General features: G+C 42.9%; 2 long non-coding RNA genes across 2 annotated transcripts in view; both read right to left on the bottom strand.

Moving 5' to 3' along the window:
* Positions 1-3,358: 3,358 nt before the first annotated feature.
* Positions 3,359-9,577, bottom strand: LOC118935936 (uncharacterized). Its single transcript, XR_005034051.2, has 4 exons — positions 9,560-9,577; positions 8,744-8,917; positions 3,995-4,202; positions 3,359-3,491 (listed from the first exon to the last, which is right to left on the bottom strand). It is a non-coding gene; the product is annotated as an uncharacterized LOC118935936 (long non-coding RNA).
* Positions 9,578-9,601: 24 nt separating this feature from the next.
* The window catches only part of LOC130681850 (uncharacterized), a 56,649-nt gene continuing 44,525 nt past the window's right edge, over positions 9,602-21,725 (bottom strand). Inside the window, exons 4-6 of the long non-coding RNA XR_008995048.1 lie at positions 20,469-20,521; positions 12,954-13,759; positions 9,602-9,802 (exon numbers count right to left, since the gene is read on the bottom strand). This is a non-coding gene — a long non-coding RNA (uncharacterized LOC130681850). The remainder of the gene's footprint in view (positions 9,803-12,953; positions 13,760-20,468; positions 20,522-21,725) is intronic.

Genomic DNA, 21,725 nt, shown 5'->3' with positions numbered 1-21,725 from the left:
CAGTCACCTTGAATATCTTAGATTCTATTGACAAATGCTTTATTTAGAATTTTTGTATGGAGTCATGCACGACAATCATATGCAGTTATTCTATGGTGTTTTCAATTATTTTGTATCTTGGCAAGCTTCAGCATTCAAATTACACTAACACCATGAAACTGGGCTGTTTCCCAGCTTTTTTGGTAGCCTAGGAAAGTTTACATTTCACAGCAATGATTTGTAGCTCCAAGCCCCAAAAGACCTCAGCTGGAAGGCCATGTGAGCCTCATGGATATTATTTTTTAAGCTAGCGTCTCTAAATCACCTTTTCAACACCCTCCTTCATTATTTGTAGATTCAGTTTTCTGCCTCTTTGGGAAGCAAGTCTGGCTATTTTTGCAGGAAAATTAACCATTTTCTTCAGAAATCTCCTACACATTGCAGTAGAATTGCCTAAAATATACTTTTATAGTTTAACCTATTATCTTGTAATGCTATTGCTGTCTTTATTCATAATCTCGTTCACTTTTTGCCTCCTCTTATTTTCTCTAATCTTTCTGGAAGTATATATATATGTATGTATCTTCCTATCAATTTACAATGATTGGTATAAATCAAGCTACAAATGATTTTATATATAGTTAATAATGAAAGAAATATATTTGGATATATTTATGACTGCCAGTATTTATACTATTTCAGTAATTTCTACTTTTATCTTTACTCTTTTGCTTTTTGGTAAATACTTATCAAAATGAGGATGTTTCCCTCCAGGCCTCCTTACTGAGAATTTTACTGTGGGTGTGTTGGATTTCACTGAATGCCCTTTCTGTGTTTATGGATATAGTCATGTGTTGTTTTTTTTTTTTTGGCCTGTTCATGTGATGAATTACACTCATTGAATTTTGAAATAGTTTTGCATACCTGGGAGAAATCCTACTTGGTCATGGAGTATGATTATTATTATACACTGTTGGATTTGATTTGCAATTATTTTGATGAGGATTTTTGAATCTATGTTCATGAGAGGTATTGGTCTGTGGATTTCTGATAATGTCCTTGATTCTGATATGAGGGTGAGGCTGTCTCATAGAAAGAGTGACAAATTATTCCTTCTGCTTCTGTTCTCTGAAAGAGATTGTAGAGAAATGTTGTAATTTTTTCTTTAAATGTTGGGTGGAATTACCACTGAATGCATCTGAACCCTCTGCTTTTTTGTTTTGGGAGGTTATTAATTATCGATTTAATTTCTGTAATAGCTATAGGCCTATTCAGAGTATCTCTTTTTTCTCATGTGAGTTTTGGCAGATTGTGTCTTTCAAGAAATTGTATTTCATTTGAATTATCAAATTTGTGGGCATGCTTAATAATCCTTTATTATCCTTTCAGAGTCCGTGGGATCTGTAGTGATTTCTCCTCTTTCATTTGTATCCTCTTTTTCTCTTAGCCTGGCTAGAGGTCTGTCACTTTTATTGATGTTTTCAAAGAATCAGCTTTGGCTTCATGGATTTTTCTCTATTGGTTTCCTGTTTTCAATTACATTGATTTGTGTGCTAATTCTTACTTTTCTTTTATTCTACTTACTTTGGCTTTAATTTGTTCTTGTTTTTATTCTGTTTTTCCAAGCTGGAAACTTAAGTCATTGATTTTAGATCTTTCTTTTACTATATACACTCAATGCTATAATTTCCCTCTTTGCATTGCTTTCTCTGTACCCCACAAATTTTGATAAAGTGTTTTCATTGTCATTTAGCTCAAAATAATTTTAAATTTCTCTTGAGATTTCTTATGATTTATGTGTTATTTCAAATTGTGTCTCCATGTGTTTGGGGGTATTCTAGTTATCTTTCTGTTACTGATTTCTAGCTAAATTCCACTGTGGCCTGACAGCAGACATTGCATGACTTCTATTCTTTGAAATTTGTAAAGGCATGTTCTGTGTCTCGGAATGTGGTCATTTGGGGGAGTGTTGTGTGTGGGCTGTGCTTGGATGAAGGCGCCTGGAGATGTCAGTTCATCCAGGGACTCTGAGGCTGACTTCCTTTTCTCCTCCTGCCAGAATCACGAAGGCATTTTCTTCCAGTATTTACTGTGAGAACCTACATGAGCTCCTGGAGGTAAAACTGACAAGTGTGAGCCCCCTGGAATTTTTAGCTCTGAGTTTTTGCTCTGGTTAGTTGTGAATCTGTCCAGCTGTCTGTCAGTCCAGTCCTGGGGGTGCAGCCTGTGTCCCCCTGTGTGTCCTTCCAGTCCTGGGGGTCAGGGATGGCCTGTGTTCACCTGTCTCTCGAGTCCTGGGGGCAGGGGTTTGCTGTGTACCCTCTCCTCTCTTATGGTTCTGAGAAGAGTTGATGATTTTTCTCCCTTATCATCTGTGGAACTGAAACTGGAAGTCTTATTTGCTTTTTTATTTTCCTAGTTTCTTACTCTGAGCATGTAAGTTCATTTACATCCCGTCCCTGTAATAACAGACGGTCAGGTGGCCCTAGGTCTGACATAGGCTTTGGGATATAGGATGAACATTTGCATTACTTGCTGTATAATTGACGGTTCTGATTTTTCCTTTTGGTCTAGGGGCGTTTCATACAGTGATTTTTTTTTTTTTGGTTCAATTTACACGTGAATCAATTTACAAATGATTAGGTTTGGGGGGGTCTGTCTTACCTGAAGGTTTCAGCCCCAGTCAAATTCACTATGGATTCAGTGAGACTGAGAGATGAGAACGGAACGTTCTGGGGTAAAAGGGTTTATACCTGGCTTTATTCTCCCAGTGGGAGGTCGAGCACTAGAATCCTGTCTGCGTCCAGTGGTCTGCAGGCCTGTCATCCACCTCCATCCCCACCTCCATTTCTGCCTCTGCCCAGAGCACAGGGCAGAGCTCTTTATATAGTGACTCAGTCATAGCTCATTGCCTACGGGCGTGGGAGCATTAGCCTAGCAGCAGGCTAATTACATCATCAAGTAGTTTAGGGTCAGGGGAGGGTCCTGGCCATAGGCACCTCCACTTCCCCCACAGGGTCACTTTGTTGATATGGAGCATTGTATATGAAAGTATTTTGTAAAATTTGGACATTTTGAATATTATTAGGATTTCGGTTTTGCAAAGTCACAATCAACATGTAAATGAACATATGCATACACACATGTATTTATAGATATAAATGTAAAGATACAGATACAATTACAGATGAGGATATAGACATAGATTTAGATAGACTGCCCATGTCTGTCTCCTTAGCCCGCACAACCCTCATGCACATGCTCGGGTGTGTCTTACAGCCTCCCAGCGCCCGGCACCTGGGCTCCTTGGCAAGGCGCCTTCTCCGGCCACCAGCGCCCGCTCCGGCAGGGCACACGGCACGCCTGAGGTGCCAGGGGATTAATGCCTCCCATGCAGGACTCAGGCAACAGCTGATGGGAGCCGACAACCCCTGTTCGTGTGGGAGTCCGAACTCTGAGGCTGCTCCCAGGGATCCTCGGTGGAATTTGGCTCCAGTCACAGTGATAACTAGCTGGACAAAAAACACCCTTCATTAGCTTCTCCTCTTGTCTTACTTCCCCTTTCTCTCACTGATGTTTCTTAAGACCACATCCCAAATAAATTGATTCAAATTTTTGCCTCAGCCATCTGTTCCCAGATGTTGGACAGACAGACACACACACACTCTCTCTCTCTCTCTCTCTCTGCATGTTATGGAAAGTAACACTTTTTTCTCCAGCAGTAATAATGTCTGAGGGCAGGTAATTCTATTACTTACTTTGACCAAAACAGAAAGGTCTGGAGTGTTCTCAAAACACTTTTTGGTGAGTAATATGTGTTTTACAGAGTCGAAAATCTGTATTCTCCGTTCAGATTGTGACCTGCAATTGAATGAGGTGCTGTGACCTAGGGCTTGGTGTGCTCCGAAGTAAAAGGCCTTCCCTGGTCTATGAAGCGCACACGGTGACAAATAGGGTCCCTTTCTGACTGACAATGTTCCCCAAAAGAAGAGCCGGCAGGTGTTAGGGATCTCACCTCCATGTGGAGTCTTCCTTAGGCCTGACAGAAGTGCTTGTTATCTCAGTCCAGGATCTTCTTAACGACAGTAACAGAAATCCAAGTTGGGGGGATTCAAATCAGTCCTGGAGCCCCCTCGGTTTTGAGGGAAGGAAATGAGTATTACAACTTTGGCATAGCCCACGACTGGTGGTATGACTCGGTCTGGTGTCTGTGCACTTGCTGGCTTGAGGGAAAATGCAAGCAAAACAAAATGAATAAATAGGGTACGTGTTGCTGCTGAGCTATAGCCCTGTAATCATTTCAAACTCGATGTGGCTGAAACTGGAAACCGTCTGCCAGTGGTTAATATCTCCATAGCTTTCAAACTGTTGTGAATTTGGGGATTCCGGGAAGGGACTCCTTTCTAAAGTTCTTAAATAATGGTGTAGGATTCCTGCTGTAATATGCCAGAGGCGGTTTAAGAGACGATGGGTGAATTATCTGCTCTCTCTCCTCCACACGGTCTACCCTACAGATCCTAAGTCCTGTAATGCAGGAAATGCTACCAGAGATTAAATGCTTAGAGAGAAAGTGGAGACAAATTGATATGAAACCCACATCATACTATCTGGTCTTTCTCAAATGGCATTTGGAAGAAAAACAAGAGCATTTCTGCTTAAATCCTCTGAGCCTCTTTCAGGCTTATCTAGTGTGTGTATGTGGTTTTTAGGAGCTCTTAATCAAGAATGATTTCACAGGTCACGAGCTCACCTGCACGTCACAATATGTATTCTGACAAAGTTCTGCCTTGCCTTTACTTGATTCCAGCTAAAACTAGTCAAAATCATGACTTAGTCTTACTCTTTGGGGTCATGCGGATGTAACATTTAAATATTTCAAGTATTTTGCTTGTTTGGCTAATGGTTCCCTTCTCCATTTGTGGCTCTGGAGACAAACATCAGCTCTCCCTGCCTTCAAATGCTGAACCACCCTGTTAACGCCACATTCTTTGTTAGCAAACACTTTGCAATACACACCCTGGATATGTATGGGTATAAGAAGTTATTATAATCGTGTATCTTATTTGCAACAAAAGCTCTGTCTAGAAAGCCAGAGAACAATCTTTTGATTATTCTCCAGTATAATTTAATCAAGGTATACACGTGCCTTATATATACTCTTACTTGGGGAGAACACAGCAAGAGGTAAACATACCCCAGACCATCTAAAGGCTCATGGAGAGCAGTGCTAATGGATCACGAGTGGAAGTTTGCACCCTTGTTTTCCATTCTTCAAGCAATCCTGGTCCTAAAATCATACACCTGTGCATTAGGAGAGTTTGGTGAGATCCCTGGAGTCGTGAGCTGTATATAGCCTGTCCTGCTGACACTGGGCTTGGCAACCTGGCTGGGCCAATGGGAAGGAACTGAGCGACAGGACCATGGTCCAGCCTGGTGCCAAGGCCTCCAGAACCTTTCCATGTCCCCTGCATTCCTGTGATGAGCCATCAGGAAAGCATGTCCCAAGCAGCCACTGATAAAGAGCACGGGGCACCACACAGCATCAGTGGACCCCCATCCTACATAGAAGCAGAGGGTCTGGCTCCACCGGCTGGGTTTGGATGAGATTTGTCTTTTTTCTTGCTCAACCTTATTGCGGTAATTACTCCATAAGCATGACATAACCATGGCTAGGCCGTATTACTCCAGCTTGCCTTAAGCAATTTGGCAAAAAGCATGACAGTTCAAACAAAATAACAATCTGGTCCCAACTCCAGACACTTGCACACAACCGCATCCCATCGGGAGGGTCGCTCCACCCCCCGCAGGACCACCCCCCCACCAGGGGCTTCTTCCTGTCAGTTCCTAACCTGGACTTTGGAAACCTTGGGCAGAAGGAGAGACAAATGAAAATGTAAGGGAGAGAAGAGGAAGCGAAGGAGTGAACACGAGTAACTTCTGAGGCCAGAAAGCAGCAGGGAAATGGTGAGAACTGCCTCGAGCCCTCTTCTCCCCAGTTCTGGCTGTGTTTGAGCCCCTGTTCTTCCAGGGAGGCCTCTGTGGGCGATCCCAGGGACACCTCGTCAGCGGGGTGACCTCCTGGTGGAGCTTCTGCAGGCCCCTTATTTTCATATGCATCCTTGTTGTTTCAGATAAATGGAGTCATTTTCTGGCTTCAAAGCTGGGAAAACCTAATCAGCACGCTTGTCAAGGGGAGGCTGCTTCATCATTCATGATGGCTCTCCCTGCATGAATATTATTAATAAAATATCTGCACTGCAAGTTCAGAACTGCCCCAGCGCCTCTGGAGATCTGCATGTCCCGTATACTATTGTTACCCTTTGTGGTTTGCTGATGTCCGAGCACGTGGTCCATGCCAGCATTGGATTAGGCACTGGGGTACAAAGATGCTGTCTTTTCCCCAGGAATCTGGCTGGACGGACAGGCAGATACAAAGATAATTCTGTGAAGTGTGTGTTAAATTCTAGGATACCCTGGGCATTCAGGAACTGCAGAGAAGGGGCATAGCAGCAACCTCTAGGAATTCGTGAGTTTTAAATCACCAGGTTGCAACTTCTCTTTATGAATTAAAGAAAACAAGAGTACCCAGGTTTACTCATTCATTCATCCACTGCAGGCATTTACACCTGCTTTCTTAGTGTGAGCATCCAGTGCAAAACACACAGAGGGCACTTAGAGCGCTTCTCCTGTGACAGACCCCGTCTCCATCTCCAAGGTGATGGAATCCTGACACCGATGGGGAGGTGGAAGAGAAGGCTGAGGGGTAGACCAGGAGGCTGGAAAATCTGCTGTGTGTGGTAACAGTCTCCACGTTCCCTGAGTTTTCACCATCATGAACTCCTCGCATTTCAGGGGTGCATGTTCAGATCAATCCCCAGATGCTTTCAAGTGAGACATAAATTAGTGTCTCGTCCTCTGATTTGTAGGCTGATCCATGCCATTAGCAGTGTTCTGCCCAAATAGTGCAGAAGTAAAAGTTAAGATTCAAATTGAAACTGAGAAGTTTTCCCTTTAGGAACTAGCAAGTCAACATTAGTATTGATAACATTTAAACTAGTGAGTTGAAATATTAACATGCTCCAGTTAAAATGAAATCCATAATGTACAGAAAACGTAATGCCTACACTGGCGGTTCAGAGTATGAACGATAAAGGAGAATGAGGAGCTTGTCTCTGTTGCAGGACAGAAAGTCAGAGTATTCTACCGTGGATCTCATACGCCTTCATGCTGTCGTTGCTAGTCTGGTATCCAGGCTGATCTCATCGAAAACCTCAGGGGAACAGACTTGAAAACTTTCTAGTCCAGTATCTTCTGTCACTCATGCAAAGTGAATTCCTCACGTAGTGGAAGATCAAGTTTGAATGGTGTAATGTTGCTAAAAAATGAAACGAGGTGGTTAATTTTCTCCTGTTATATACACACTTGCATACTTTTGCATCTTGACAGAGGTAAGCAAGAAAACAAACTACTCAGTCGATTTGCATAATGCCCAGGGCTCTGAAGACAGACAGGGAGGGAGTAATGTCAATGTCTAAAACAAAGCTCTTCAGTGGAAGATGCTTACATGTTATTTAAAAGTATTGGTATGATTCTGCTTAAGAGATGACTTTTGAATGGCACCTCCGAAAAGAGTCACTCAGCTCTTCCATGTGCGGTGAATTCTCACTGTGCTGTCCTGGATAGAATGTTCCAAACATTCCCTTCTTTTATGCACTGTGGCAAGCAGCCGTTTGAGAAGACCCCAGGCACCCTGGCTTCCCTACCTCATGCCATGTTCCGTGTCCTGTTGAGTGTGGGCTAGAAGTGGCGCTTTGATTCTCAGGAATGCAGTCCTGCCAAGTGTTAGCAAAACACGTTTGAGATGAAGTCAGAAAAGCTTGTGACTCCGATTTTGTCAGCCTTCTCTGGTTCTTCTTACCCATTTGTTTTCACAAAGTCATTTGTGAGGGGCCCTAGGGAAACCCCCAAACTTGATCTTCCACTACGTGAGGAATTCACTTTGCATGAGTGACAGAAGATACTGGACTAGAAAGTTTTCAAGTCTGTTCCCCTGAGGTTTTCGGTGAGATCAGCCTGGATACCAGACTAGCAACGACAGGATGAAGGCGTATGAGATCCACGGTAGAATACTCTAACTTTCTGTCCTGCAACAGAGACAAGCTCCTCATTCTCCTTTATCGTTCATACTCTGAACCGCCAGTGTAGGCATTACGTTTTCTGTACATTATGGATTTCATTTTAACTGGAGCATGTTAATATTTCAACTCACTAGTTTAAATGTTATCAATACTAATGTTGACTTGCTAGTTCCTAAAGGGAAAACTCCTTGTCATCAAGGAGCTGAGGGCCACTTCTTGCCAACAACTGGCACAGACCTGAGGCCTTCACTCCAGCAGCAGAGGAGGCTCAGAATCCTGCCGTCCTTCCAATAGCCATGAGCCCGGCCTTGAATAAAGATGGCTCCAGGTTTGAGGGCCCAGTGACTGCAACCTCATAAACCCTAGGTCAGAGCACCCAGTGAGCTAGGTCAGAACTCCTGCCCCCCAGAAACGGCGAGGCAGTGAATCCTTCCAGCCATTACATTTTTGATACACTTCGTTACGCAGCCGTAGAAATGAATGCAGTCATTACACACCATCTCTGCAATTATAACTTCAGACAGAGTCCTTCACTAGATTACTTGTAACTAAACAGAGAGCACTGTATATCATCTTTTGGTGTGTGGAAAAAAACAAACTAGATAATTATGAAATATTTTCATTACCTGAATTGTAGGGTAAGCATGGGTCACTTCCTGGGATGAATACACGTGATCCATGGTGGTGGTTGAAATGTCTCCGACGGTGATTTTCGGCAGGATTCATTTCAAGTCCGAAATTGATTAACGATTTGTGGTGTCATCTTGAGCGGGTGGCTTGGTCTTTTGAACCTGTGTCTCCTTAAACAAATGGAAATGATAAAACCGATCACGTGGCATTTGGGTGAGGCTAAAGTCATGCAGCAGTGTATCTGACACTTAGAGCGATCTTAATCTACCACAAATATTATTTTTATGTCCCTAGTCCCTGAAGAGTTCTTGATTTAATAAGACAGGCAGAAATGATTATGGAAATATATGGTACATGTTTTAATAGAGGTAGAGTCAATGTACAAAGAGAATCCAGGCTAAGGAGTAATCATTCTTTCCTCTAAATATTAAGAACACCATTAGCTGGTTGCCTCTGAAGAGGGAAAGATGAAAAATGGACAGGACTCTGACTTTTTTTCCCCCAGCCAGACTTCATTTGCTAGCTCTGAAGGTGACATCAGCCTTATCAATTATATAGGACTTTTCCTAAGTCGGGTTAGAAGAAACACATGTGTTTGATCTGTAGTACCTACAAGCCAGGTAAAGAATTGATCTGAATATGATATATATATATAACACATATTTCAAATATACATATATATGTGGATATACATACACACAGATATTAATGATACATATAATTATATTAGTGATATATATGTAATTATTATATACTATTCCATAGATATATATACAGGCACAAACATAAATACGGACACATACACCCCTTACCTAATGAGTGGCTGTCCTTGATTCACTGTAGAGTGACAGTTTGACAATAAGTGCCAGCTCTGTGTAACATTCAAAGCTTCGTTCAATGTTTCTTCAGTTCGACCTTCAGGAGATGGGCACTGAGATAAGGCACAGCACCTCATAAAAATGCCATAGTGCAAATGCTTTGTTTATGTTCCATTAGCAGTCGGTGTGCAGCATTTCTACCACTTCAATGGGTCTGAGTTCCTCACCTTCCAGGTCCTGCCAAACATATAGATAACCAGATATTTACATATTCAGTGAATGCAAATATACGGTGGAAAAATGTACCTTTGTTCTTCTTTTCCGTCCGGCTGTCGTAGTGCAGTGCCTTAAGTGCACGCCACGTTACTTCGATGGATTGAGGAGCATCGAATGCTGCTCCTAAGAACTCATTTAGAGCCATGGGGGCTAATTTTGCAAGACGAGAGCTATGCCTCTGGCTCTTTCTGGAGTCTTCTAATGGAAAAGGAAGGTAGCCACCACTTCCTTAGGTTTAGAGCCCATGACACCGTCTTCAGGCCGCAGCTCCTGGGGGTGTGAAGTGCAGTCTGTGTACGTGGTGAAAGAGCCGCGGGCCGGCGTCCCTGGCACAGGAATGCAAAGTCCTGTGAGCAGGCGAACCCCTGCATGGAGCTGCGAGGAGGAGCTCCTCACTATCGGGTCCTCCTTCTTGTCCAGAGGGCCATCTTCTCTTCTTTTTTGGGCAGAATTCACATTTCTCCTGGTTCAGCAAAGAGAAGAAACAAAACCCGGGCAGACTACCCCCTGGAGACTTTTCTATAAAGAATATTGGAATTGTTATGATTTTTTTATCATCACGCATATTTCTAATATAAAACTAAACAGTGACCAAGTGTCAAAAGAACTCTTTTCCCAACAAAATGTGTCACGTTGAGGAGGACAGTGTTCCTGGGACCGACAGCGGGGTGTCCCAAGGGAGCGCTTTATGGAAATGGGACGTGTCTGCACGTGTGGAAATGAGGAGTTGCTTTGACACGTGGAAGGCAAAGCTATTTTGCTTTTTCCTTTGGTGATGTCTCCCTTTATTTTATAGTTTGCAACCATTTTCCTATTTTTAAAAGTTATCACTTTAGACTATAGGGCTGCTAAGTGTCTAGCTTACTGTTCTGTCTGAATCATTTCAAAAGGCTTTCTCACCGCTGTCACACCTGATTACTCACTGAATCAAAGAATAAGCCCCTGAAGGAGCTTTCCCGGTAGGTTAAGTGTTTACAGTTCCACGGCTTATGATTTCTCCCCTTAGAATGTGTGTTCATCCACAATATAGGCTGGAGAAGCACAAGAAATGAAAAATAAACACGGAGGTGTTTTAGGAGCGTGAAACATTATGAAAAATGTTAGCATAGTATAATTGTGTCATGTTTTCAGCTAGCAATAAGGTAAAGATTAAATAAGTAAATTACATTTTCTGTGGAAAATCTTGACATATTTATGTCTTGACACACTCAAAATAATTTTCATATGAACAACAGTGAAGTAAATTCTCACCTATTCAGCAGTTCTGCACGCTAATTTTATTAAAGCTGAAGAGAAAGGTGATACTTACTTTTTTTTAACCTCATGGCATTATATTTATTCTCAATATGCCCAACCAAGTGATTTCCCATTTTTGATAATAGTGAGATCATGTAATCAGCTACAACCCACGAAGCATGTTTTGGGGAAACAAAAGCCTTGATGTCTCAGTTGACTACATATTCATTCTACACCAATGGTGTGATAAAATCTAAGTGATTTTAGAGACTGGCATATTAGAATAATTCCGCTTCATACAGAATATGTAGTATGCTGCCCTGTTTAGAACACACTGAAATATTGTGTCCAAACCATCATCTCATTTGCAATATAGGCTGGCAAAGGAACATGACCGTCTCCCACACAAACCCGGCAGACATTAAACATCGATGGCAGCACCCTTTGAAAGAGCCCGAATGTGACAGCTTAAGTTTTTTTCCAGCACAATGGTCCTGCTAGTCACAATGCCTTCTCCTCATAAATTAGGAGGTGGAGCCTGTTGTTTGGGGTTTATCATCATCCTCATGTTGACATTCAAACAACTATGGTGATGTTAAATGAGGAAGGGCTTAGGAAGTGCTTACTGAACGTTGGTATCTTTTGTGGTAAGAGTTTGCATGGAGTGGAGGGAAGAGCAAATAGGGCAGGCAACGAGGTCTTTGGGACCAGAGGTGGGAACTGGGAATATTTAACCGAGAACAACAAGACCCAACAGTGCATGAACAGTCTTCGAATGGACACAAGGAACACGGTGGGGAGTTGCAGGAAGGATGCCTGCTCCTTTGAGCAGGAAATGCCAATCAGCGAATTTGGTGCAAGAGGCATTGTTAAAATGGGCGAGGTGCTCTCTGCCAGCCACTGGGACTCTTCAAAGTTGGCGGAGGCATTTATGGACGAGAGGAACTTGGGGGCAGAGAATTAAGCAGTCACTAAATTAACACTCAAAGGCTTATGACATGAAAACACTCAATTTTCATGAAAACAATTGTCACTACACTAGATGATGTCTCACTAAGTTCAATGATTTTAGCACTGCATGATTGCTGAGTTTGTTTTGTAGGCGTGACTTGTATATTCACAGAAGCCTGTGCACATCTCCTCCTGAAAGCTCTTTGGGTAAAACCCTAAAACAGCCTTAGACCCCACGTCTGCTATGAAGTTATCTGCATTGCGTCTGTTTGCTACAAACGCTTGGAAGCAGGAACTGGAGGTAAAAAGTACTTGTCATCGTGTAAGTCAATGCATTTTCTTAATGAATTAGTAAGTGGAGACTGTCACTTATTTTTATCTTGATTCTGACATGAGAACATGCTTCAGAATTGCTGAGCACGTGTGAGGAGTGTGTGCACGGGTGCTGATGGGGAAGGGCTGACTTCAGATAAAGGCATGGTGTTACCCATGAGTCCACACTGATGCCACATGGAGAAGGGAAAGCCCCTCTTTAGTCAACTAACATGGAACGAAGGGCATTAGAAAACCACCATTGTCTGCCATCACATTGGTATCAATGCCAACGAGATGCCAAAAGGAGTGTGATGAACAGGATGATACGTACGTAGCCTCAAAGTATCTCACGGCTTTCTTAGCAGTACCGCCAATGTCTTATGAATCGCCAAGGGCTGATTCGTGGATAGGAGGAAATCGGGGAGATGTTGCCTTGGCTGGGAGATGACCATCCCCAGGGACAGGACAAAGGGAGGGGCCTCACATGCTTCCTGGCACGAAGCACTGGGGAAAACAGACCATGGCTTAGGCGGGATTCTTGCCCCAAAGCAATCAATGGAATCCCGCTGTCGGGAATCAGCAAACTGATGAGCTACAGGAAGGAACTCACCTGTGACCTTCAGCACTGTGCTGTCACGAAACACGATGACAGACTGTTCCATACGGGACAGTGCAGCTACGGGACCAGGTAAGGCAGGTCACGGCGCTGTGGGGGGTCAGCCCGGGAAAGGAAAAACTAACCTAAAAGGGAAATTGCAGACAATGGGCGGTGCCGAAATGTGGCTGTGAATCAGGTCATAGAACCAGTCCCGATTTCCCTGACTTTGATGACTGCAGCAGACCCGGGCAGTCTTCAGCCTTAGGACACACACATCAAGACGTTTACTGCTCTGTAGGTGTGATATGTGTGCCTCGGCATCAAACGGTTCAGCAAGTTATGCATCTACTTTGTATGTAGGGGCGTGTGCACGTGTGTTACGTGAATGTGTGTGCATGAGAAACACAGGAAAGAGATTAGATGAAAGATGACAGATGATACAGATGACAGATCGATGGTATACAGTGAAGCAAATGTGGCATGATTTTAACATACTCTGAGTATGTTACATGTTTCCAGTCAATTTTGTATAAACTTAGACATTATCTGTATGCTTGAAAATATATCAAAATAAAAAGGGACAAATATGAACAGAAATAGGGATGAGAAAACTGGGTACTTTAAAAATAAATCAAAATAATGGTACCTTTCTGGGTAAGCCAGTAAGTTGCTTTTTAGTTCACTCTAATAAATTTCATGATGAATTGACTTTAGCAGTGGGTCTTGCTTTGTGACAGCTTTGTTCTCTCCAGTTAGTCCATCTTCCATACAAAGTGAGGCTCCAGGAAAGCTGAAATGAAGAACAGGAACTTTTAAGCCTTTAAGGAGAATACAGCAGGATACCTGGTAACACGGAGTGTAGTGGAACGTAACCTTAACCAGAGACAAGCCTGATACCACTGGGCTTCCTCAGGTGGTTTTGGGATCCCACCTGCCATGCCTGCATCATGTCTGGGATGCCTGGATTTCTGATCAGCAATTGCAAAATTGCTGCAAACCCCAGTGTCACATGGAAAAACAGGACATTGTCCTCTTTTTTTTTTGTTAACATTCAAATTTTAATAACATACATTTGACCATGTGCTTATTTGTATATGGTGAACTGTACTCTAGTACGGTGTAAGCTTCATTCTGTGGTTATTCCAAATTTTACACGAACTATTCTTAGAAGTAGTAGTATTAAATGAAATGTAAAAAAAACAATTCATTCAAACTCAGCTTCCGGTGATGGAATCCAAGTTTAATTACAGGAATGCAGTTTGCTCAAACTGCTCATGGGGTTCAATGTCACTACTGGTTTTTCAGAAATAGTATTGACATGACTTTGTATTTGAAGAATTTAGGCCAGAACTGCTCGGTGCCAATTATGTATGGGATAAATGCACCCTTTAGTCACCTTGTTTGCAGAAGGACTCGAGGCAGAAAATAGGCTGGCTGCAGTAAATGGCTGAGTCTGTTCTTTGTATTTTTGAGTGGACTTTAAGGATGTCACAAGTAGTTCTAGCCACTCATTGAAAAGAATGGATGTCAAAGCAGTGGTAAATGGCCACGCTATCTGAGGCTCGGTTTTGAATGATTTCTGTCCTCTGGCTTGGAAGACAGCACACAGTCTGTTATACACTAAGCCGGGAGTTGGAGAGGGTAAATGAGCAGAACACATTCGGCCAAGGGGCTTCCAGCTGGCCTTATTCTCCCCGGGCCCCTGCAATCCCAGCGCTTGAGTTTCCTTAAGATTGAAAGCGGCATCACGGCACGGTTCTCCTTGATGGCAGCTGCCCCGGGACCTGTGGGCTGCAGGGACGTAGGGGGACAACTACGTCATGTGCTTCCAAAGTTCGGTTTCAGTAACTAAGAGGGAACAAATATTTACTGGTCATCTCTTGACTCCAGATGACATCAGGGTGGAACCAGGTTCCTAGGAAATAAAACACGTGCTACTTAGTAAAAGGGTGTAGTGTTAGTGGGAAGATGACATGAGCCGTTGCTCCAAGAGAAAGCTGTTCCCCACGGCCACCTCCGCCACTTATTCTCTGAGGCTGACAGCTGCCTGTGTATATACAGATCAGTACCCTAAACCCCTGCTCCCTTCTGGGAGCTGCTGTCAGTTTTTGATAAGCAACAGGTCACAGAGTATAGGCGCACCTCCTCTTATTGTGCTTCACAACTACTGCGTTCTCTACAAACTGATAGTCTGCAGCCAGCAAGTCTATCGGCACCGTTTTTCCAAGTGTTTGCTCCCTTCCTGTGTCTGTGTCACATTGTGGCAATTCTTGCAATATTTCAAACTTCTGAAAATGACTACATTTTTTACGGTGATCGGCAATCACTGACTATGACTCGCAGCAAGCTCAGATGGCAGCTAGCAGTTTGTTTTTGGCAATCAGATATTTTTAAATTAAGGTCTGTATGTTTTCTGAGACCTAATGCTACTTGCACACTTAACAGGCAACAGTATAGTATAAACATAACTTTTCTATGTGCTGGGAAGCCAAAAAATTCACCTGAATTGCTTTATTGCAGTACTTCCTTTATTGTGGTGGTCTGAGCCAAGCTCACATATCTCCAAGGTGTGCCTGTAATTCTTTTCAGTTGTGAAACTCATTTGCCCACAGAGTCCTTTCCACATTCATGCCATGTGATCGTGAATTAAATTAGTTATCCCAGACATACAAGCCATTTAAGAGGGAGGAGAACCTTTAATACATGTGCTAAATTGCCATTGGATCTACTATTAACAGTATTTACATTCTGCATAAAGAAAAACAGGGACAGCAATAACCTATTTTGTATTTAGGTTCATTGAAAACATGAGAGAATATCTATGATATCTGCATCCTGGCTTTTTCTAATTTACTATGAACTTTTTCATTTAAAATATGAACAATGCTTACTGCGGAGATGGAGAACTGCATATCTGACTCTTCACTTGATTGTATGTATTTTGGTAAAGACAGAAGCTGAGACTGTTTTATTCCCAAGATAATAATCCATAAAGAGACACGCACCATTGTATTACAACAGCCCACACACGGCTCCTTCAGATGAACACAACCCATTTCCTGATGTCTAAAGAACTGAAAAATTCCAAGTGGAGATACCTGTTTCCCCAAGACTGCAAATTTTATTTGTGGTTCTGTTTCCTCACGCAGATCAGCTGGAGGCATCCCCAGGACACAACAGAGAATGGGGACTGTTAAGTGATTTTCCACACTTCCCTCAAATGCAAAATGGCAAGCACTTTAAACACTCAAAACCCAGCACCCTCCGGTGCCTGTGGACGCGATGGCTTATTTGCTATCGTCTTACATAAGTAACTGGGGCCATAAGATGTGTGTTCCTGTCTTTGGATTCAGGAGCCATAAATCTTGAGCAAGTTAAAAAGGCTTGTGTGGAGATTTCATGAGAGGCTGGTGTTGCCGGAGTCTGTTTGCTCCATCAGACATCTGTATGCAATAGTCACAAAGATATCCTAGGAGGGTTACAAGTCACACGATACCAGGTTCCCCCATGACCCTCACTGAAGCCCAAGTACTCTTCCTGTCCCCCACCCTGCTGCACGTGAAACTTTTGCAAACTCATCAGCATGGACTCAGGCGTACAAAATTTCTGTTTTCTATCACTCATAACTTTGGTAAGCCTTTTTGGGAAAAAAACACGGTCAATGTTTATGCTATTAATATAAATCATATCAGTTTACCTAGCTTGGGATGACAGGAATATCTAGAAAACACCTCAGTTTTGTCAAAATGGAAACTTTGCTTCAGCAGCGCTTCGAAAAGACAGAAAAAAAAAAAAAAGGAGTGAGATTCATCCTAGATTTGGGAGATTATATCCAGGTAATAAAATCTTAATAAAAGGGAATGGAAAATAAAACCAAAGCAGACAACAGAATTTTCATTTCTTGTCGCATCACTTCCAAAGCATTTAAAGCGTATCATTCAGGATTTCTATAAAACTTGGGCCACATTTCTTCTCAGATAAACCCCTTCTCTTTTTGACTCTAGATGAAGTTTTAGAAACCAAAGTATTCCTAATAAGAGCAGCTCTCGATGCCACCTCTACAGTAGCACAGTGTACATGAAAGATATCAGTGTCAGCTGCTAAATTATTTTCTGGATGGCCAACCTTATTGTTTGGATTCGTATTCTTAGTCCCAACCATACAGATGTGCCCTATTTTAATTTTTTTGAAATAATATCTAGTGCATTTTTCTCCTTGGTATTTACGTATTTTCTGCAGATCTTCACCATTAACATCAGCCTTTGGAGCGAAGCTTACTGTCCCCACACAGGGGGAGCACAGAAGAACCTAGAAAGAGAAGCCAAATTCATGGTCTTTGCATAGCAAAGTGGTGCAGAAATGTTGGTCTTGAAAACTGAGCATTTCTCGCAAGAAAGTGGTGCTTGAAAACGTATTTCCTTAATTCCAAATTCGCATTTAAGAATCTAGAGGCAAATCCTGGAGAACTGGAAACATTGGGGTTGTGTCTTTAAACCTGAGTGTGAGAGAGATGCCCGATGATATAAACTCCGCCACCAGGCAGAGGGGCATGAGCGCTCTTGTGGGCAGAGCAGGGTGATTGCAGTGCTATGACCTGCTGGCCGTGTGTGAAGGGCTGCCTTTCACCAGGAAGCACAGGAAAGTTCAGGACGCCCTTACGCATCCCTTCCTCACCTGAAACTCTTGCAAGAGGCAATCTCTTCCTTGAAAAGGGAAAGCATAATGTGCAGGATGTTGCCTTAGGAGAGTAGAAATGGCCTTGAGTCAGAGAGATGGAGACTGTCTTCTGTTTTCCTGGGACCCCGGAGGCAGAGGGGGGCAGCCTTACAGCAAGAGAGGTATGGGGGGCCTCTGGGGGTAACAGGGCCCAGATAGCCCTCTCAATTTAGCTAAAATGAGCAAGGGTAACCTCCTGGAAATTGAGACTTCCACTAGAGAGAGGAAAAGGGCAGATGGAAAATGCACTGGTACATTTACTCCCAGGACACGATAACCTTTGGATTGGCACAATGGAGGTTTGTGAGCTAAGCTGCAAACAGATGCACAGAAAAAAGAACTGGAGTGTGCTTGAATCTTTGACTCCACTCCTAACTTGCTATAAACAATATAAAAATAAATGAATTAACTTCTCAAAGTAAGTTTGCTTGCAGTAAAACACGGATTAAATACCTAAATTTCAAGGTTGTCACTAGGATTGGATGTAATTACACATCAAGTAACACAGTAGGTCGTGGTTAATATTATGATTGCTATAACACTAACTGTTAGAAAAATACGCCTGTGATGGAGGCTACTCAGAGATCATTGTGTCTAAATTGAACTAGATGAGCATAATCTGTGCCCATCATCTTTCTGGTTGGCATTCAACCATCCACACTCTGAAATGAAACAAAAAACTAAACATTGCAACACATCTCCAGGAATGGTGACAACGGTAGACAGGTTATTTTGTCAAGGCACCTGTAAAGATCAGGACAACATGTGGTGAACCATTTCAAGCTGCCCAGGATTTCTCAAAGGAAGAAACCCCTTTAAGACAAACTTGATAAGGGGATGGGATTTGGGATGAAAGCCAGTTTAACACTGTGGGTCTCATGAGAGTGATCTTATCAAAGTGTGTAGCAAATGCCAAGGGACTTGGGGGAGGCCCTAGGCTTGAAGATTCCATGGGAGGCAACCAGCACCTGCTGCCCAGATTGTTTACAGAGAATGGATTGGACGTTCTGGGCTCCATCATTCGCTGCCAGTGTGGCCCACAGGCCAGCATATCAACTCACCTGGGAGACAGGAGAAATGCAGTCTCAGCCTCCCCTACTCCAAATGCTGCAGAATCGGGGTTTTTAACAAGACCCCTAGGTACCTTAGGGGCCATTAAACTTTGGGAGGAAGTGCTGGCACAGACCCATGTCCATGTGAAAAATCTAGGCCTTGCATTACACAAAGCCGGAGAAATAATAGTGCCTTTTAATAAGGCTTACTTTTATGCAATAGCACATGAATAAATCAAATAATAATCACAGTAGCAGAGATGGACAATTTTTGAGAAACGAATAAAGAAAACCTTGTGAGAGAAGTTGTGTTATGATCATGTAAAAGTGAAATTTATGCTCCGTAAGTGTTTGTTTTTGCTCAGAATGATGGCACTGCTTTCAGAAACTGGTAAAATTAAGACCATTGTTCTGGGAATAAAATATCTGTTCTTTTCTGCGGTGTCACTTTTTTGCATATTCATGTTCTGTACACAATGACCCTTTGTCACCAAACTGAGACACTTCTGAGTTACAACCTTTCCCAAAAAACTCTAGGCATAATTTCCAGTTTAGGGTAATTAAAATAGTCTGCAAATAAATAATTCCAGGACCCAAGATATAAATTTTTTAAAACTTATCTAACAAGAGTCAGTCTGTTTATTCAACCTGATCTACCTACAGGTGAGGATTATTCCCATCCAACACGTGCTAAGATGCGTAGAAAGGGATGCGTAGAGAACGTGTCCATGGCCAAATGGGCCAGCATCACTGATGCCTGCATCTGACCCCTCACCAGACAGGGAACCTGGTAATAAACCTTAGCTTTATTTATGCACAGCATTAATTGCATAGTGCATGCCCAGTCAGTGTTATTAAATTAGTAGTGAATGCTTGCAGCAAACTCTATGTGCTTTTCTGTCTTTGTGAATATTTTCGGTCCTGACTGGTAAAAACTAATAGGTCATTTCCAATCAGGTGCTTAAAAAGATGAAGCTTTCCAAGTATATCCAGTTTGCCATTCTTTGCTTTCAGTGTTACTATTTTTCTGCATTGTGTGTAGAGGTCAGTTAACCCTGACATTGGGTGTTGCCCCATCTTCCAGGGATTCTAACGCCTGTGGGCGCTATCAGCGGAGAGGTTGGCGATGGCTCTAAGCTTGGAGGAGGGTGAGCTGCGGTCCTTTCCCACCTTGGACCAGCCGGATGCTGCCGTGAACCTGAACTTAGGCATTTGCAAGTCCCTGCCTGCCTGCAGGCTGCACCACTGGCCATTCATAACCGGCTACTAACCAGCACTTTCCTTGCCACTTGCCCTTTAAATTTATGGCAAAGTCGATCTGCAGTGCACGGCATTTTGCATTCAAACACATTTCCGGACCATTAAGCACTGTAAGTGGCATTTTAAGTAGTAATGGGAGTTTTCAAACTCCCTCTCTCTTCCTGGGAGAAACATTCCTGTTTGTAAGGATTTTGTCATTGCTTCATAATCGACCAGCCTCTACTTTTTATAGTTCCTTTTTTTTTTTTTTAATCCCTTGCCTTTTAAGGTTTAATGTTTTATTATCTTATCTTTCATCCTTGCTGCTTTGGGAGCCTTTAAAAAGGCAATGACAGCAGAAATAGAGCCAAGACAATGACTTTCTGTTTAATCTGGAATTCACTGGTGGGAGTTCAAGTAAATTTTACCTGCAATGTCAGTGTTTGCTGTAAAATGAAAACTAAACGCAGCACTATTTTACCTTAAAGAGCAATGAACCGGGCAAGCAGGATACACGCACGTTTTCCTCTCGGACACAATACAGGTCAATACTGCTCGCCCAATTCTTTGCGCCTGAAGAGAGACAAGATTAAGACCCTGATGTATGCCTCTGTTGCACGTGACTCCCAGAAGTGAACACTACCATTAAAATGCAAAACTCTTCATTGCAAATATCGGCAACACAAAAAACAACTATTCTACTTAATGGGATTTTTCAGAGTGTATACATAGGGCACAAAAAAACAAATCAGCCGATTCTAGTTGAATTAGTGGGTTACACAGTTAAAAGAGGAAAATATATTAGGCAATTGTTCCACAAACGAATAGGTATTTCAAAGAAACTAGAGGATTCGTATGCCAAACTTTTGACCACTGAGTTCCAGAGAAATGGCACTTTGAAAACCCTTTGGTTACTGAGAAGAATTAGTCAAGTTATAAGCTATTTTCCGTATGCAAGAGAGCCACGCCCATTCTAGGTACACGGTGTCCATTGTCCCCCCAAATACACCCTGTGTATGAAAATGGGAGGTCTGGGTGGGGCGGAAGATGGCGGCGTGAGTAGAGCAGCGGAAATCTCCTCCCAAAACAACATATATCTATGAAAATATAACAAAGACAACCCTTCCTAGAATAAAGACCAGAGGACACAGGACAATATCCAGACCACATCCACACCTGAGAGAACCCAGCGCCTCGCGAAGGGGGTAAGATACAAGCCCCGGCCCCGCGGGAGCCGAGCGCCCCTCCCCCCAGCTCCCGGCGGGAGAAGAGCAGGCAGAGCGGGAGGGAGACGGAGCCCAGGACGGCCGAACACCCAGCCCCAGCCATCCGGGCCAGAGTGCAGGGCCCTCGATACTGGGAAAACAGGGCAGCAAGAACAGTGAGCAGGCACTGGAGGCTGGGCGACAGAGGACATAAGAAAAGCGCGCGACCATTTTTTTTTTTTGCTTTTTTGCTGCTTTGTTTTGGCGAGCGCTTTTTGGAAGTCTTAAAGGGACAGGGACCCCAATACTAGGGAAACAGGGCAGAAAGACCGGTGAGCAGAGGCCTGAGGCTGGCACCGGAGAATAAAGAAAAACGAACGACCAGCTTTTTTTTTTTAAATAAAAATTTTTTTTTTTTTTAATTAAAAAAAATTTTTTTCTTGTTTTTTTTTGTGGTCGTTGTTTTGTTTTGGCGGGTGCTTTTTGGAAGTCTTAAAGGGGCAGGGCGGGCCACTTAATCCAGAGGTAGGGAATCCGGGACCTCTGGGCACCCTAACCCCTGGGCTGCAGGG

This window comes from Manis pentadactyla, chromosome X (genome assembly GCF_030020395.1).
Source record: "Manis pentadactyla isolate mManPen7 chromosome X, mManPen7.hap1, whole genome shotgun sequence".
Taxonomy (NCBI): Eukaryota; Metazoa; Chordata; class Mammalia; order Pholidota; family Manidae; genus Manis; species Manis pentadactyla.
This window is presented reverse-complemented; position numbering and strand designations above follow the sequence as displayed.